Source organism: Electrona antarctica (assembly GCF_951216825.1).
Source record: "Electrona antarctica genome assembly, chromosome: 12".
Classification (NCBI taxonomy): Eukaryota; Metazoa; Chordata; class Actinopteri; order Myctophiformes; family Myctophidae; genus Electrona; species Electrona antarctica.
The window spans coordinates 16,072,965-16,092,534 of record NC_136793.1 but is presented as its reverse complement, the minus strand read 5'-3'; the positions used below and the strand labels follow the sequence as shown (position 1 = coordinate 16,092,534).

Here is a 19,570-nt window from a genome sequence, read left to right as displayed (position 1 = left end):
TGGAGACATTTGCCCCTTGCAGTAGCAAACACACTTGCGTGTGCGCGCTCACGTGTGTGAGTGTGTGCGTGTGGCCATGCGGGCGTACAGAGATGCAGTGGAGTGAGCTGAGATGGATAACAGAATCCTTCAGGCGCAATGCCAAGAAAAGAACACAGAGAGAGAGAGAGAGAGAGCAGAGGCAGGTAGAGAGTAATGGTTGAAGAGAACAGTGGATGACGCCATGACAGCAACAAAAACAAAAAAGAGAGAAAGAGTGGGATGATGACAGAGAAATACATGTGAAAAGAGAGAGAGAGAGAGAGAGAGAGAGAGAGAGAGAGAGAGAGAGAGGGATGGATGGGGGAGGTAGGGCAGTTATTCTCAGAGTAAAAGAGTGAGCGAGAGAGGAGTGGGAGGGAGTGGGACAGAGAGAAAGAGAGAGAGGCAACAAGGGTATACTGTAAGGAGAGGGAGGGAGGGGAGAGACTAAGAGTGTTTATGTAGGAATGTGTCAGTGCTCTCAGTTCATGGGAGATGGGACGGAGAGATCATCACACAGGAAGAACAAGAGAGACAAAGAGAGAGGGATGAGAGAGAGAGGTGGATGGAAGGAGAGAGAGAGGCATTACCAAGAAACTAACAACAACAACAACAACAACAAAGAACCCCAAACAAGCTCTGCCTCTCTGTATACTGTGTGTACATGTCATCTCTCTCTCTCCAGTACTCCAGCAGCTAGCTGATGCTAGCTGTACCTAGCTTGCATAGATAGCACTGCTTTACACATACAGTAGCCCTGACAGCCAGACAGCTCTGGGGGAAGGAAAGCAGCGGTTTGTGGCAGCAGGAGCAGCAGGAGCCGTGGAAGAAGCAAGCCAGCCAGCCAGCCAGCCAGTAATGGAGGTAAGTCACCTCCAGCTAAACTGGATGCAATGTTTCAGATGGCTGACTGGATCTGACAGGGAGCAAAGTGATCCTATAGAACTCCACTCAACGCTCACTCAGTCAGTGCTCTGGTCTCTCTCCAACTTAACTTAAAGAGAGAGAGACTGAGAGAGAGACACCACAGGAGAAGTGGAGCGTTTACTTGGCAGTTGGCACAGTTTTGTGTGTGTGTGTGTGCGTGTGTGTGTGTTGTTTCAGTGAGTTCCAAATGTGTGCAATATGTGGCATTGATTGAGTTCAGAAGTATATAAAAAAACACCTGTGGGAGGAGGGTGTAATGTTTCGTTATTTGAGTTAATTTTCCTCTCCAAAAGTTGGACATTTTGACATTTTACAGTCTGTTTATGCAGTAACTGTAAACTTTTTATCCATAATATGTCAACGTCAAACTTTGTGTCTCGTCCCAGCCTCAAGAGGGATATGGCGGCGTATAATTAAAGTGTCTCTCCTCAAAACACACACCGCCAATCAACGCCTTTACTCTGAGCGCCGCAGCTGGCGAACACAAGGCAAAAGTACTGTTATCGCTGCATGGAAATAACAGTGAGCCATGTGCTAAATATTATATGACACCCCGACCATAGCAATTTGGGCAAAAATAAACAGTAACTGAAAAACAGCGACTGTTTATATTCTAATAAATTTTATGTATTAAAAGTGCCCCCATCCATAATCACAGATGTGTGCTCCACACAGCGATTAGTCACAGATGTATTATGCAGTGGCGAGTGGCCTAAAGTAACTAAGTACTTGAATAATTTACTCAAGTACTGTTTTGAGGTATCTTTTTGCACTTTTACTTCTACTCATCTCAGAGGAAAATATTATACTTTTACGCCACTACAATTGAGACGAATAACAGTCTAAGTCCACGCTATTATCCATGATGTATACCGGTATATGGATACGGGGTCAGGACACCTAGGCCTTTTCGGGGGGTGGGGTTCGGGGGTCAGAATAAATTATGGACTTAGACTGTTATTCGTCTCAACTGCGTTTGACAGCTTAAACTAGTTACTTTGCAGATTTAGATCACACACAGAACATATACATTAACCACTTCAGCCCTATGAAAATATAGCAGATCTACAAGCGCACAATGAGCTTGTAGTTTGGCTATTTTCAAATGATGTTTATATATTTTGAACTTGTGAAACAGGACATCTTTCTGTAATGAGTACTATTACTTTAAATATACTTTCTACTCAAGTACATTTCTACATTGCCGTATTGATACTTTGGCTTAAGTAAAACATTGTAGTATTTTTCCACTACTGGTAATATGTGGCGTAGCCTACATTCAGTAACAGTAAAGGTCATGGACACGGCATGGTTTGCCTGCCCCACCTGTGTACAGTAGCATACGTGTCGAGACCTGCACAATAGACTGTGAATAGCCATGTCCTAATTTACAAGATGCCACCTGGAAGAGGTGGGTAAATAGAAGTCACTTGTTGAGGCACGTTCAGCCCATGTTGTGCAAAGTGGACTGGTTCGCCGTGTTGCACTTGTGGTGCAACCTGAGGGTCATTATATTTGACTATGATTTATACCATACTATGATCCAGAACCGGTGGAACCAGAAGACGGAATGGGTTCCATCACATTTTACCGTTTCCCGTTTTTATCCCACTGTCAGACCTGGTTATGTGGACTTCACGTCTGCTACTGTATATAATATACATCCCGGTGGTTCTCAAACTTGTAAATGCCAAGGACCACCATAACCCTGCGAGTGTACAAATGGAACCAAATGGAAGCCTAATGGAGGCTAGTACTGTACCGGCCAAGTAAGCGTCCATTTGGAACCCCCTCAAGTAACCCAGGCGGTCCCTGGACCAGGCACAGAAAATCGGCCCTGGCATTTGTGGTCTTCACCGGCCCAAAGACAACCCAAAGACGCCATATATATATATATATATATATATATATATATATATATCGTAAAATTCCTAAAGGATCCCAACCTCTAGACATGGCTCGTAAGCAACCACGTATAAATCAGCAAGTACAGCACAGCACAGAGGCCTCCAAAGCAGTCGCCATGTGGCAGATCAACGTAAAAGACATGACATGACAGACGTGACAGTGCTCTCGTCTTACTGTGGCAGAAACCAAACAGATCTAAAAGGTAGTGCTGCTGACTGACTGCACGGGTCATCAAATGTGTGGTTTGTTCCCCCCCCCGCCTTCCCTCGCTCATTGTGCCGTTGTGTTAATGTAACTGCTGTATTGGAGCTGTCAACGGCCTGTTAAAGACCGAAGTATAACTCCCTGCTTCCCAAAATAACTGTCCCAGATAGAGGCCCTGCACAGCATCCTCTCACTCACTGCAGGGCTCTGCAGCATCTCTGGCTGAAGTCAGACTCATCAGATGTTCAGACTGCGGGATGTTGATCGCCACACATTTTACATCAGAATCGATAGTCGTGCAAGCCGATGTTTTTCAGAATTTTAACCACTTTCAACCTGGTGGTGTTGTCATTATAATATAGTCAAACGTTTAAAGAAAGTTTTCAAACATTTACAAAAAATTACAAAAAATTACAAAAAAATTACAAAATATTGTGAGCAGATCTGCTCACAATACGTTGTAGCTTGTGGATCAGCGATTTTTTAAATAGATGTTTTAATAAGGCATAAGTGGTTAAATAAAATAAAGATCAGTTTATGTATTTAAAAGGTGTGTGCTTATTATTTTTATATGTTTACTTTTAAGTTAAATATGTTCTCAAAGAAAAACCTTAATCAAATTTCTTCAAATTGATTATGAAATATTGCACTTATTGGCAAGAATACGGGTGGGTCAGTGGTCTGGGACCCTCCAAACCAGACCAGAGTCTGGCATATCAATACGGGTGGGTCAGTGGTCTGGGACCCTCCAAACCAGACCAGAGTCTGGCATATCGCTCAGATTCTGCCTAGTCGTTACTTTGTCTCTAACCTCCCATTAGACGCCCCACCCCCGACCCTTAAAAGCCCATTAACACATAGGATGCGGATCGACTGTCGAAATCGATGGCGGTGTGTGTGTGTGTGTGTGTGTGTGTGTGTGTGTGTGTGTGTGTGCGTGTGCGTGTGCGTGTGCGTGTGCGTGCGTGTGCGTGGCGTGGCGTCACGGTGCATGCGTATGTGTATAAATATTGGCTTTGATTCTTTATTTCTTTTTCTTTTCTTTTTTTAAGTTATGGCACCTCTAGTGCTCCCCGTTGAGAGGATCAATAAAGAGGTTACTTTAAATGACCAATTTAGCAGCATCGCAGGGTCAGCGGCCATTTGTGTTGGCACTGCACACGGGAAATGGTTCTACAGGACATATCTGCTTCCAGCCGCACACTCGCAGTGATATATACACCTCTTGTAACTGAGCTCATTGTGTGTCTTCTCCCACTTTATAACCGCACGTACGCACAAACATGCACACGCACGCGCACACACACATTTACATGCACACACACACGTGGCTACGAGAGATTAGGAGGATGGTTTTGCTCCAAAATGACAGGCTTATCACAGAGTTTTCAGCTTGCCGGGTCAGTGGGCCCCGGTGCCGGGGAAAACCCCTCATTCTTCTCCCCTGCACAGACTAGACTAACCGCTGGCTTATGTACAGCACACACAGCACTCTCTGAATGAATGGCTCAACCCTGGGCCTCAGCACCGCTGGAGTGTCAGGATGTCTCAACCCTGAGCCTCAGCACCGCTGGAGTGTCAGGATGTCTCATGTACAGCATGTCGTCCCTCGACAACTAGTCCCGCGCATCAACTGTCACTGTTGCCAGGTTATGCGAGAGGAATGAGCAACCAGGTCTATGAAAACATAGAGACAAAAGAGTCCTATTTTATGAGCACTTTAAACCTATAAGATCTACAAGCTCACAACATGTCACATTAATTTTGGTGGGGTGGAGTCCTTGACATGTTTGAGAACCACTGGTTTAAACAACATTAGGAAACAAGCCCAAATACAAGCCCAAATACAAGCCCAAATACAATGCAACTTTAGAGAAAAACAAGCTCAAGGACGCTTAGTTATAATAAGCAGACATGGTCAAAGTGTGTGTGTGTGTGTGTGTGTGTGTGTGTGTGTGTGTGTGTGTGTGTGTGTGTGTGTGTGTGTGTGTGTGTGTGTGTGTGTGTGTGTGTGTGTGTGTGTGTGTGTGTGTGTGTGTGTGTGTGTGTTGTTTCAGTGAGTTCCAATTTGTGCATTGTGGCATTGACACGTTTGTGTCTCGTCCCAGCCTCATAAAACATAACTGTGTCGGGCATAACTCTGGGGCGGACATGCGTCTAAACGTGAACCAGTTACACAGCTTAATAGAAAACGTAGGCAACTGCAGTCGATGAAGTAGAAGTCACACACTTGTAAAGGTACATGTTTCAGTCTTAGTCATCCAGCCATGCACCCACTGTGAAGGTGGGTGGCTGGATGACTAAGACTGAAGCATATAGGGAACATAACAAGTCCCTCATACCGTAAGAGACATTTGGAGGTATAATGACTAACCATGTCTTCATAACAACCCGTCAAAGTCCACCGTTAAATGATTTTTTATGAGATCTTCGTGTTGTGCATACAAAGCCTAACGCCTAACGGCCCCAATCCTAAAAAAGAGGAAGCAAAGCATTCCAAGGGTAACGGGGCGGGCGACATTGCATAATAACCTCCAAAAATACACCTGCTTCTAAACCTGTGCATTTTCACTTTGTCTGTGTTTTAGACGGAGTCGGGGATAAAAGCCCGCGGAAGTAAATATTTGATGATTACTGAGCTGCATGGTTGGGCTGATTCTGCTCGTATCTTAACGGAAAGGAACGCGTGCGGGCGCGCCACACACACACGGCGCGCACGTCTTTAAAACCTTTTTTGGCCAGACGCCAAGGTACTTTATTAGCGAGAGACATTACAGAAAAGGGAGCTCAGCCATATTGGACAGCCCATAATCCATCTGAAATGGGGGGATACAGCTCAATAAAGGCCCCGTAAAGGAGGATTCGGACGTTTAACCTCGGGTGCTCTATGCATTCACGAGCATCACTTTGCGTTCTCATCACGGCGGTTATAAAGGCTTCCATTTAAGCCCCATTAAAAAGAAGTTTTCGCCAATACGCACGCTGCTGATGCCATATGCAAAGGACTCCACTAAAGCTGAGGATGACCCCCCACACACACACACACACACACACACACACACACACACACACACACACACACACACACACACACACCAAGGACCAGTGATGGGAAAGTAACTAAGTCCATTTACCCAAGTATTGTACTGAAAGGAGTCGTACACCGCCTAAAATTCCTTATTTTCTGTCAATTACACAGTAGCAGATTAGCAGATCCACAAGTCGATTTGCCGATTGCAGGTTAGTCGATTTACTTTTGTGTGACGCTGTAGTATTATCAACTATAGTAGTAGTAAGTAGCCTTGCCGAGCCATGAGGCCCATAGGGCAGGAGCCTATCTCCTGTTTCTGTAGCGTGAGGCAGCTTGATGTACAAGTACACCCCCTGGACATGACGCTAGTATGTCGCAGGGACAATCCAACCAATCCAACCCTTGATGCTGAGTGTCAAGCAGGGAGGCACTGGGTCCCATTTTTTAGAGTCTTTGGTATGACCCGGCCGGGGATTGAACCCCCGACCTCCCAGTCTCAGGGCGGACACTCTAACCACAAGGCCACTATCAACTATAGGGGCGTTAATAAAAAAATAAATAAAAAAATGAATAAAAGCGGTTTCTGCCCGACAGTGACGATTATGTGAGGACCTGGGATGTGTTTTGGATCCAAATGCAGGACTCAATATCAAAGTATAAGGCCGGAAACCAAGGAGGTACTTTCAACGAAGACTTTACTTAAATGATAATGCAAACAGAGGTGAAATACAGGACAATTCAGGAAACCCAGAATAACCTCCAACAATACAATGATCCAGCGCAGAGAGCTGTCATGCAGGCAGTCTTAAATAGTCTCTGTGGCTCGTTAGCCAACTAGGCACGGCCGACACCCGCAGGTGAGTCCACTCTAGGAATCAGAGACCCAGGAGGAGAGGGGATGGGCTGGAGGAATACACACTGGGCAAAGTCACTCACCACAGGGCCAAGGGCACAGTGCAGGGGCAGAGGCAGACAGCGCAGGGGCAGAGTGTGACACGATAATGTTTAATATTGCTATACTTTTACTTGAGTAAAAACAAAATCGGTGTACTTCTTCGCACGCCGACCGAGCGACCACCGCCGTCGCTCCTTATCTAGGGACGCGGCGAGGAGGGAGGCTGATTGTTTTGTCGACCTCGGCGTCTCTCATTTAGCTACCGAGAATAGGATCCCCCCGCGACAATCGAATTTTCTACTCTAACAGCTGCAGCCTCTTATCGAAGGACTGACTCCAGAAGGCTGACATTTAATTAATGTCTATTATATGTCTTCTCCCCGTCACCACCCACCCACCGTACCAGCCACCCACCGCACACCACCACCACTCTCACTGACTATGTTATGCCAGATATTGCGAGAGAAATAAGCAACCAGGTATATGAAAACTAGCCCAAGACAAGCGACTGTACGTATGGGCCACGTGAGCACTTTAGAAACCTATATGCATCGGATATTTGAAAATAGCAGATATCATCATACATAATCATATCACATTCCGTGCTCAGACCAGCTGAGCATATTCCGTGCTCAAACAGACAGACACACATACACACAAAGCTGTGCTTAGCGCCCCTCAAAAAGAAACATTGAAAAATCGTGAAACATTTTGAATATTTCTTTTTAAATATTTTATCAACACAAACTCAAATGAGCAACCGACACAAACAAGCCCACAAACAAGCCCCAAAACCGCAACCCCCCAACGACCAATATTTACCAAGCAACTTTACAGAAAAACAAGCCCAAAGTGGCTTATGATAAGCAGACATGGCAACACTGATCCAACCTTGCCCTTCACCGCCGGCGGAGAAAAAGCTTTCAGACCCAGAACAGAGGGGACCATTGACTCGCTACTGATTGGCTCGCACGACCACCACCACAACGAAGAGTCGCTTATTCAGATTGTGAATCTCTCTCTCTCTCTCTCTCTCTCTCTCTCTCTCTCTCTCTCTCTCTATCTCTCTCTCTCTCTCTCTCTCTCTCTCTCCCTGTCTTCCATCCACTGTCGGGTGGAAACTTTTTCAGGACATGGAAGTCTATGGACTTTAATGTTTGTTTAGGGCAGTTATGGTGTAATTGTTTTGCCAGCCAAGTCTATGGACTAAATGTTTGTTAGGGACAGTAAAGGACAGTGTAAGACATCATCTAGCTGATATTGCCCTCGCTGCGTCCCTCACTTCACACAAGTGTGATATTTTCTTTTATAGCAGATACGACGTGTTGTGGCTAATTGTGCACTTATTTTGTGTGACACTGTAGTATGATGACCAAGGTATAGTCATACTGTAATCATTCACTGTAATCATTCACAAAAGAGAAAGTTGAAATATGGAGATAGAAGGTTTCTGCCGGACGGCAACGGTATATATATGAATATCTCCTCTCTTTCTCTGGCTGTCTTTTGTAAGTATCAGTCTTTGTGTGCGTGGCTGAGTCTGAGTGCCTGGACTGGGTATTCCATCTCCTCACTGTGGCTGGGCCAGTAATGAGTGTCTGCTACTCCCTGCTTAAGCACGGAAGCCCCATTCATGCTCAATCTCCTCTACAATGCACTAAATGGATTACCCAATTAGCTGCTATTGGATGCCATTGTGCGCGTGCGTGTGTGTGTGTGTGTGTGTGTGTGTGTGTGTGTGTGTGTGTGTGTGTGTGTGTGTGTGTGTGTGTGTGTGTGTGTGTGTGTGTGTGTGTGTGTGTGTGTGTGTGTGTGTGTGTGTGTGTGCGTGCGTGCGTGTGTGCGTGTGTGACAGAGATAGATAGATAGAGAAAGAAAGAAGGAAAGAAAGAAAGAGCTTCCGTGTGAATGCGCGCCCATGCCATGTTTGTTTTGTGTGTGTGCGTGCGTGCGTGCGTGCGTGCGTGCGTGCGTGCGTGCGTGCGTGCGTGCGTGCGTGCGTGCGCGCGTGGCTGTGAGTCTGCTCGAGCTCGCTCGTGCACGTGTGTGTGGTCAGATAGACGTGGCAGCTGAAAGCAGAAAGATAGATGGCGGTGTGTGGACCACACTTCATCCACACTGATGGCAGCTCAGACAGGGAGCACATTACTCACCGTCACCACACAGCCACTGTGACTGCAGACAGTGAAGATGTGATGTGATGTCTCTGCGTGCGTGCGTGCGTGCGTGCGTGCGTGCGTGTGTGCGTGCGTGTTTCTGTTTGTGTACTTGTGAGAGGACCAAATGCCCACAAGTATACTAGAATGTTGTCGCTGTCGGGCAGAGACCTCTTATCTCCATATGTTAACTTCTATATTTATTACATTTCTTCATAAATGAGTGCCCCTATCATGTACTACTTTTGCTGTTTGCTCTCCTGTTTGAGTTAAATTTGTATAGACCTTTTCTGTTCTGTTTTAATATGTTGTTTTGTTTTTATTCTCTGTAAAGCACATTGTGAGATTTCTCTTACTTACTTACTTACTTACTTACTTACTTACTTACTTACTTACTTACTTACTTGACATTGAGGACCATGTGTGTGTGTGTGTGTGTGTGTGTGTGTGTGTGTGTGTGTGTGTGTGCGTGCGTGCGTGCGTGCGTGCGTGCGTGCGTGCGTGCGTGCGTGCGTGCGTGCGTGCGTGCGTGCGTGCGTGCGTGCGCGCACGTGTGTGTGTGTGAAGACAGATCTCAGACAACCAGAGGAAGACACAGAAAAACCTTTCAATAATTCACAACAACACTCTGAAAATGTACTTTTCTTGTGGCTGTCATGTGGTGGTACGCACACACACGCACAAACATGCACACACACACACACGCGCGTGCGCGCGTGCATACACTCACATGCACACACAAGCCAGTTTTGACAGTGATGCAAGAAGTAAGTTGAGGACCCCTCAAAAACTAACTGATGCATCTCAACAAGGGCTGTATCCTCAATCAAATTTGAGTACTCAGATTTCTACGTACCAAAACCACAATGTAGAAATGCTCTGTCACAAGTGAAACTCCTGTATTCCAATTTTTACTGGAGTAAAAGTAGGCTTCATATGACCTGATGAAGATCGAAACATTGTCTTTTTTTTACTTGCACCCTGCTAAATAAAGGCTTTAACTGTCTGAGTCTGCTCCAGTGCCTTCTTTCTACTCCATAGCAGTCCTGCTCCTGAGATGCACCGTCCAGCCTAAAATAGGCTTGAGGCGTGGTGGAACCTCCTTGTGCTTAGGCTTCAAAGGTATTGGCATCAAAACAGGCTATACTTCAAGTGCCAAAAGTAAAAGTGCTCGTTGTTGCATGCAGGGTATCGGGATTGTTGTTCAAAATCAGGCCTGATTTACTGATCGTAGAAAATAATTTCCCCTCTGGGTGCAATAAACCCTTTTTTTTCTCAATGCAAATTTGTTTGCATTGAGAAATGTATCCTGTGGTGTAAAATTAATTGGTTTAATCTATCGCAAAATCATCACGTGAACTCAATCTGGGGGGCGCCACCTCCTTTTTCTTGTAGAAACAGGAACTTTATTTATAATATTTTTCTTTGCTTTTAGCTTTTTGGCTTTTTGGCTTTTTGGCCTTGATAGATAGATAGATAGATAGATAGATAGATAGATAGATAGATAGATAGATAGATAGATAGATAGATAGATAGATAAGTCGACAGGAAACGGGGAGAGAGATGGGGGGGAAGACATACATCAAAATTCGTCGGGACCCACAACACACTGTAATGCTGGATTACCAGCCAAGGTGCCTGGACCGCTAAACCGGCCCAGGCCACTTATGTGGATATTTCTACAATGTTTAAAGCAGTGGTACTGAAATATTCTGCTTGCTGTTTGTTGAATCTGTCTTGTAAGATTAGCCATAAACCCGACTTCTAGTAGGGGGAGGAGTCTCTGTGGCGCCGGAACAGGTGGTCTTTTTGTAACGGCAATGTTTAACATTATGTAAGATATGAACAACAAACAATACTTGGCTTACATTTGACCCGTGGCAAAAGATGAAAAAGGCAGACACAATAAACTTGATATATTACACACACACACACACACACACACACACACACACACACACACACACACACACACACACACACACACACGTTAGACATTAGCATAGCGACATTGTGAATTAGAGGTGCCATCTGGCTCCGTGGCGTGTGTGCCTTAAGGTTGCGTAATGTTACAGTGACAACGGCACCCAATTTCATGGTCAGTGTGAAGCAAGAACTATAAATCCACTTCTTGAAGTCACTTTGCTGCTGCCGTCCAATGGCTGTGCTAATGGATTGGCCATGCTCTAAGTGTGTGTGTGTGTGTGTGTGTGTGTGTGTGTGTGTGTGTGTGTGTGTGTGTGTGTGTGTGTGTGTGTGTGTGTGTGTGTGTGTGTGTGTGTGTGTGTGTGTGTGTGTGTGTGTGTGTCGTTGCTAACATCCCAAATACACCTGATGTTGTCTTTGTTGACACCAGTCACAAGGAGGTCCTGATTCTGGAGGTGGGCTGTGTCTTTGATTTGTACATGGACCAGGCATTCCAAGATAAACATTCTAAGTATCAACCATTACTTGGAAGTATAACAAACCTGGGGAATCGCTGTAGATTTGCCATACTGATATTCGGAAAGCCTGGGCCATGTGCATAAACTAACCATGGGTGGCCTAAGAATAGCTGGCATGACAAAAAGCAAAGCCAAACAACTTGCCAAATACTGTTCTGTTTCGGCTGTTATAGGCAGTTTGTCTGTGTGGAGGAGGAGGTGCCATGTGTATCCTTAAGTGAACATGAACTGTCAACCCCGTTAACCCCGTTATATTTGTTTAACAAATTAATTGTAATTTGTGGATCCTATAACCTTCTGCTCTTTGAAATTGCAACTGTACTTGGACCACTTTTTTCCCACTGCACCGCCACCGAATGTATTCTGCAAAAATAGCCGATCTACAACCTCACAATTTGTCATTGTGAGCTTGTAGATCGCCCTATTTCTTTTTTGCTAATGTTCCCCTCAGAATATGGATGCTGGGGTTCAAGTGGTGCCAATAACACGTATAGTAGATTTTGAGAAATAGAGGACAAAGTTGAGGACATATTTCCTTTTCCTCACAAGATATTTTGTTTTTGTTTTTTACATATTTACATATTGGAGTTTATTTAGGACTTTGGAGGTGGTGCCATTGAGGATACTGTAATCGATACTGTAAGCTGAACGCTTGAATGACTTTTTCAGCAGCTGAAAATGCCAGAGAGGGCCGGAGGTTTAGAGTAGTTGGAATTATGCCACATTTATACTTACGCACCAGTATCATGCACCGAAAATGGCTAATCTACAAGCTCACAACGCAATGTGTTGTGAGCTTGCTATGTTCAGTTGTAGGGCTATAGGATTAATAATGGCAAAAAGTGGTAGAAATGGCATTCATAAAATATAAGTAAGTACAGACACGTGCCGTGCGTGCGTGTGTTTGTGCGAATTGTGCATGTGTGCATGCGTGCGTTCGTATCTGAATATAATCCGGGGGGGTTGCAGGGGGGGCGTAGGGGTTGCAGCGCGTGTGCCCTTTTCAGTCTCAGCTGACCTGTATGACACAAAGCCCTCTTCCAAAGAGGACCAGCTGACACCCCTGACACACACACACACACGCACGCACGCGTGCGCACACACACACGTGCGCACACACACACACACACACACATGCACACGCTAAAACTCTCTCCTCCAGAGACCCTCTCAGGCCCCACTAGTCTCACCAAAGGTCTTAAATCATGTTGTCCCCTCAAAAGCTTTTCGGGGTCAGATCATTTTTTAACTGCTTATTAAAACGTCCATGGATGAAGCATAACACAAGTTACATTCAACTCTCAGCTCACACTTTCAACATGCTTTCCCCAATTAAGCTGACAGATTGTCCCCGGCATGTGAATTCAACGGGCTGACTGATCCTGGCTCGTTGATTGTTCTCACACGGGCCAAGTTGGAACTGACTATAATTGGGGAACAATGGGAAGACTCTGGAAAGGCTATAATATGACCCAAAGTACTCAACCCTGTTCAGTGGTGGGAAAAATGTAACAAAAGCGCCGTGTAGAAATACTCTTACAAGTAAAAATCTGGAAATCAAAATTTACTTTACTTTACTTTACTAAAAGTAGGCTACAAAAGTATTGGCATATTACTGTATATTACTGTTGTTGTGTATCAGTCTCTATGCTGCTGCAATGTCCAAAATCCCCAAACAAAGATACATTTGACTTTACTAAGATCCTAGAACCTTCAACCTTGAGAGGGTCCATGCATGATGACAGTAAAGTCATCAGTGTCAATTACACTCTGATTAACACTGACATCTGTGCAGTGGTGCAAGAAGTACTCACACGTTCTATTTAGTGGTTACTGTGTTTTGTAATAATAATCAAAACCTACAAAGTAACTAGTAACTCAAGTTTTCTAATGGAGTAGAAGTAAAAGTGTTGAAAATTGGAGATACTGAAATAAGCAAAATAATAACCTCAAACCCGTACTTAAGTAGGCTACACAGTACTTGAGTACAGTAAGTACGTATGACTTTGTACCACTGGGTCTGTGTGACAGATCAGGGGAGAGATATGGTTTCAGTGGGGGGGGTATTATGAAGGGTCCGATCGACTTTTTTGAAAGCACTTTGTGAGGAAACAACTTTAACTCGCATTATGGTGTAATGTAAACTATAATGCAACTCTGATTGATCCCGGCACGCAGGCAAGGTCAGAGGATAATATTATCATTGCTCCTTAATATCAGAAGAACGGCCGTCGTTGATTTGATTCCCACGCACCGCTCGCTCCGAGTTGACTTTCCAGGAGGACAGATTGTATTCTATATCGGGCTATGCTGTTTGTAACCATATCCTTGGTGGATCAATAGTGCACTCCGTCTCTAAAAACATCCCCTCAGAGCTATTTTTCTGTCATGGAGTTTGACTCATGGAGGAGAAATACCTTTATCTAATACAAAAACAAAATGAAGGATTTATATTTCTGTTTTGTCAACAATGGCGTTCGGGGGTGGGCTCCAAGTCTCCAGGCGGCTGGATAATCGGGACTCTGGCTGTGTCTGTGTCTGTCTGTGAGTGTGTGTTTGAGCGTGCTGCGTGCGTGCGTCCCTGCCTGCGTGCGTATGCGTGTGTGCTTGAATTGTACTACACTTGTGAGTGCAAAATGTCCCCACAAAGTATAGTATAGTTGAGCTTGTAGATCTGCTACTTTTGAATTTGAATCCTGAAAAGTAAGTGTCTCTCGTGTTAATTTCCTTTTATCATCGTTTTCTCATTGAAAATAATATATCTCTAGATAAGATCACAATAAGAAACAGGTTTGCAAGGCCTCTAGAGGAGGTTATGTTTAGGGTTAAGAAACAGATTCAGGTTGTGCAAGGCCTCTAGAGGAGGTTATGTTTAGGGGGTTGCATGGGGGGTTAGAGTTAGATTCAGGTTGTGCAAGGCCTCTAGAGGAGGTTATGTTTAGGGGGTTGCATGGGGGGTTAGAGTTAGATTCAGGTTGTGCAAGGCCTCTAGAGGAGGTTATGTTTAGGGGGTTGCATGGGGGGTTAGAGTTTTCCCTATTTCAAGTGGCGATTTCACACCGAAAACTCTGACGCTTTGTGAGCTTGCTTGTAGATGCTACTCTTGGGCAATCCTTTCACTTATTTTTCAGCAAATATTCAATGCTGTCCTAAAAAGTGTTATGTCCTCACAAATAGGCTAATATGAACGTGTGTGCGTGTGTGCGTGTGTGCGTGCGTGCGTGCGTGCGTGAACAAATGCCGAGAGACATGGCGGCAAATCACTATAAAACCGCAGCACTACACTCCAGTCCCTCTTATTGTGAGGAGTAGCCATTTATTTAACACTCAAATCTGGTCCTTGGCCCGTTCGTTCGGGGAGAATACATCAACTGGCACGACAAGAGTCCACACACAAAAGAAGTGGCACACTTCAACAGACAAAGAGAGAAACGAGAGAGAGGCAAGCAGCCCTTTTTTTCACTCCCTCCCTCACTCACTCACTCATTCACTCCCTCACACTCTCTCGCTTACTCTCGCTCCCTTCAAGCCAAAGTGTTGTTTGTTCAGAGAGAGAGGGGTGGGGGGCAGGGTGCAAAGGGGGTGGTGGGGAGCAGGGGATGGATAGAGGGGGAGAGAGGGAGGGACGGCGGGGGGGGGGGAAGGATTGATAGAGGGGAGGGTGATAGGAAAAGGGGAGGGAAAGGATGAATGGTTATTACACAGTTAGTCGATGGAGAGGCGGGCGGGTGTGCGTGCGGGGCGGGGGCGATAACGGGGCGAGCAGAGGGAGGATGGGAGGGGGGGGGCTGAGGGGACACGGGAGGGGAGGGGAGGGTAGGGGGGTGTTACGGATCCTTTGTGAAGGCCGAGGAGTTAATCACTTGAGCGGCGTGTGCCGCTTCTATGGGGAGCACATGTTGTACACACTGACTCCCTTGGGGCGTGTGGGTCCCAGACGTCCCAGAACGTTCCCTAAGCACACACACGTACGCACGCATGCGCACGTGCACACACACACGTATACACGCACACACACGCACACACACACACACACACACACACACGCACACACACACACACACACACACACACACACACACACATGCAAGCGCACACATACATAAATTTACATGATGTCGGTTATAATGCAAAGCCAGCCAGGTTTCCCGCTGACTAGAAAGGCAGGCTTTGGAAGACCCCACCCCCTCCACCTCCAACAAACAGACAGACAACACAAGACCCTCCTGGCTGGTGTGTGTGATAGTGTTATGTTTTCACTAGAACCTGGTTCAGTCAGGGACATGCTCCCTCAGACACACACACACGTATATGTGTCTTGCTGCCTTGTCCCCAGGAACTGGATGGATTGCTCTGCTGCAGCAGCCTTGCTAGAGATGGGCGATTAGTTTGGCCCCAGACAGTAAGTAAAATCCTATTGTTTTATCGCCCTACACCTCATGTCAGTATAGAATGCTAATATCCAGGAGCGACGGTTGGTTGCCAGAGAGAGAATGAGAGAGAGAGAGAGAGAGAGTGCTATAGGTTTTCTTTACGTGGCCGACCACCCAGACGAGCCTCCTCCAAGCCGGGGGCTGTCATCGTCACGACTCACGTCAGGGGGAGCACTGTTTACAACCAGTGCCATGTGGAATTGCAGTGCTTTGCACTTTGCACCCAGGTACTAATTTAAGCCACATTATGTGCCATTATTCACAGCTTTCAGAAGCTGTGCAGCTGTGCAGATTGTATATATTATTTATTCTTTTGCATTTCTTATTTTCTTCATCCCCGAATCAAAAGCTTTGTTGTGGTTTTGATGTTTGGGGTCTGGCTGAGTTGGATGATTTCCAAATGCTGTCGGCGTGCCGGCTTTTATGCTTATGAAGGCTCCCTTTGCAATATGAAATTAGTTTGTGCCCACACCGTTCTCTTCTCTCCCACCGCCACCATAGCATATTCACAACAAACATAAAGGATAAACATTTTCTCCATGGTTCCATTCTTCCTCAGCCTCCGTGTCTGTGCTGGAGTGTCTCTTAACGGTGGCTGTTTATATTTTTTAGACTTCAAGGCACAACGGTGTGGTGCGACCCCCCGAAAATAGACCATCTGCAAGCTCACAACTCTTGGCATCCGTGATGCATTTTTTAACTTGCAGATCTGCTGTTATCCCTAGTGCGACACCGTCATACGAGTAGCATGAATTCGACATGCCTTGGTGCGCACCGCTCAAACTTTCCCTGCGTTCTTTTTTTGTAAACACACACACAGGTTCATTTTGTCACTTCCTGAAATGTAGTGGCTTTGGACATACGAGGTTTCCCACCAGACGGTGACGATGATTTGCTATCTGTCTGCAGCCGCTCATGTTAATTCCCTTCCACTGATGACACATCTATCAGGCCCATGGCTCGCCGCCACCGTCTCTCCTCTCCGCCTTTTGAAGGATGAGAACTCGCTACGGCTTGTTGTTCAGTCGTCTTCCATTCAACACCTTCTCAAAAAGTAAAAGCAAAAAGCAAAAGTAAAAGTACTCATTACGCGGAATGTCCCATGTCAAGTTTTTAACTGTATAAAACCTTTTGAAAATTGCAGATCTACAAGCTCACATGTGTCGTATTGCGACGCATTGTGAAACAAAATGTATATAGGGGTGAAGTGGTCAATGTATGCTTCGTAATAATAATCAAAATCTACAAAGAAACTGGTATCTAAAGTTATCAAATAAATGTATAGTGGAGTGTGCAATGTTTGGATCCGAGATGTAGTGGAGTAGAAGTATTGGAAATACTGCAAGTGTTGCAAGTACAAATACCTAAAAACTGTACTTACATACAGTACTTGAGTAAATGTTAGTTACTTTCCACCACTGTCCATTCAACACCTCCTCCTCCCCCTCCTCACGCTGCGCTGCTGCTCAAAGCCTGCTCAGAACAATGCCATGGCACTGACAGCTCAGTGTGTCCTCCTCAGCACCGGGCGTGCAAACAGTGATTAGCCACGGATTAGCCTCAAGCTAAGTGTAGCTATACCCACTCAAAAAACGGCAGCAATTATGGCGGGGGGGCTGGGTGGCCCGTGCTTTTGTTTGTAGCCCGGGCCGACCATTACAAAGTGCTTAAAGGCAGTGGACCTTCTGGTCCCATGTGGGCTAAGTATCTATGATTTGAACAAGGGTACATTATTATCAGAGATATATAAAAAATGCTTTTTTTTATAGCAGATCTAGTGCTTATGTGGCCTATATAGCAGGGTTTCTCAAAGCGGTGCCGGCCCGTGAGGCAAGTCCAGGGGAGCCACAGAGTACTTGGATAATATTTGGAATGTATCACATCAATATATTCACTTAGACCCTTATGGGTCTGTAACTCTCAGAGTTAAATTAACTTAGATTTTACAATATACATTGGGGTCCCATGAGATAGAAATGCCATTAAATAGGGTCCCGTAATCTAATTCAGGTCAAACCGGGGGCCATTGAAATGAAAATGGTTGAAAATCACTACTGGAGCTGCAAAAAACCTTCTCTTATGGAGGTCCTTGGCATATATTTTCAAATGGGGGTCCACAGGCTGATGAGTATGATTTTGGGGGTCCTTGACATGAAAAAGTTTGGGAACCACTGACTTAAGGTCCCGCACACTGGACACGTTTTCGGATTTTCGGATTTTCCGAAAAACACGCCCAGTATGCAACCACCTTTAGACCCTGTAAAGTTGCACTGTACTTGGTGCGTTCTTTTTCAATCTACACTAAATCTACAAGCTCGCAACACGTCACACGCGTCCAGAATAGGAATAATGGGGTTCAAGTGCATGGTTAAATGTCAAGTATAAAGTTATTTTCAATCTGTCCTGGAGATATACTGTATCTTAGGGGGAATGATTTACATATTTGATGTACCGTGATATGACATACAGTAGGCCTAAAAGTATAGTCTAGTAACAATTAGGCTTGGGCAATATACCGATATTACCGTTTACCGCAATATTTTAAATCAATACCGGTAATATCGCAGAGTATATAAATAATACCGAATACCGGTAATATCGCGGAGTATATAAAACACCACTCAATAATACCGAATACCGTCATAATACTAATATCGTGGGGAAATTTTGACTGGAGAGGAGAGGGGAGGGGAGGGGAGGGGAAATTTTGACTGGAGAGGAGAGGAGAGGGGAGGGGAGTGGAGGGGAGGGGACATTTTGACTGGAGAGGAGAGGAGAGGGGAAATTCAGCCCGTCAGTGTGATATATTAATGTTGTATTAATAAAACCGATAATACCGATTATCGCGATATTATTCACGTTATCAATATCGATATCGAAAAATCAATATCGCCCAAGCCTAGTAACAATGTAATTCAGGGGTGCCGTGGATGAAAAAAGATATTTACAGGTGTGACCTGAGCCAAGCCCATTCATGTCCCCTATAGCAGTGGTTTTCAACCAGTGGTCCGGGGACCACCAGTGGTCCTTGAGGCTGTTCTCCATGATGGAGAGTTTGTAACCAAATGGACCCTTATAGATATTTAACTCTTGAGAACGTAAAATGAAACCATTTGGTTGAGTCCATTTGGTTTCAGTTTACGCTCTCAAGAGTTACATTATTGTTAAACATCTGCGTTACTTCAGTTACAAGAAGTCTACACAATTTGGAGAATGTAGAAGAATTGTTATTTTGATCAACGTTTGCCAAAAGCATGGAATCTTATCCAACAACAGCTAGGGGTCTGAGAGCTAGGCTAAATGTCATCAAATGGTGGTCCGTGGCTCAAATGCCGAATAAATTAATGGGCCTTGAAATTAAAAGGGTTGAAAACCACTGCCCTATAGAGATTTCTGAAAAGATTCATATTAATTATTTTAAACCTGGAACCAAGTCATCCAGGCTCCTGGTGAATCATGACCATAACAACACATTTGAATCTGTTATAATATAATTCAATTATTCAATTGTTCTTGTTTTGTTTTTTGACACATAATCAAAATGTTTCAAA

General features: G+C 45.0%; 1 protein-coding gene across 1 annotated transcript in view; it reads left to right on the top strand.

The window, feature by feature from the left end:
* The first annotated feature begins 572 nt into the window (after positions 1-572).
* The window catches only part of lzts1 (leucine zipper, putative tumor suppressor 1), a 44,545-nt gene continuing 25,547 nt past the window's right edge, over positions 573-19,570 (top strand). The window contains exons 1-2 of the mRNA XM_079515564.1: positions 573-885; positions 15,923-15,988. The gene's annotated coding sequence lies outside the window, so the exon portion shown is untranslated. The remainder of the gene's footprint in view (positions 886-15,922; positions 15,989-19,570) is intronic.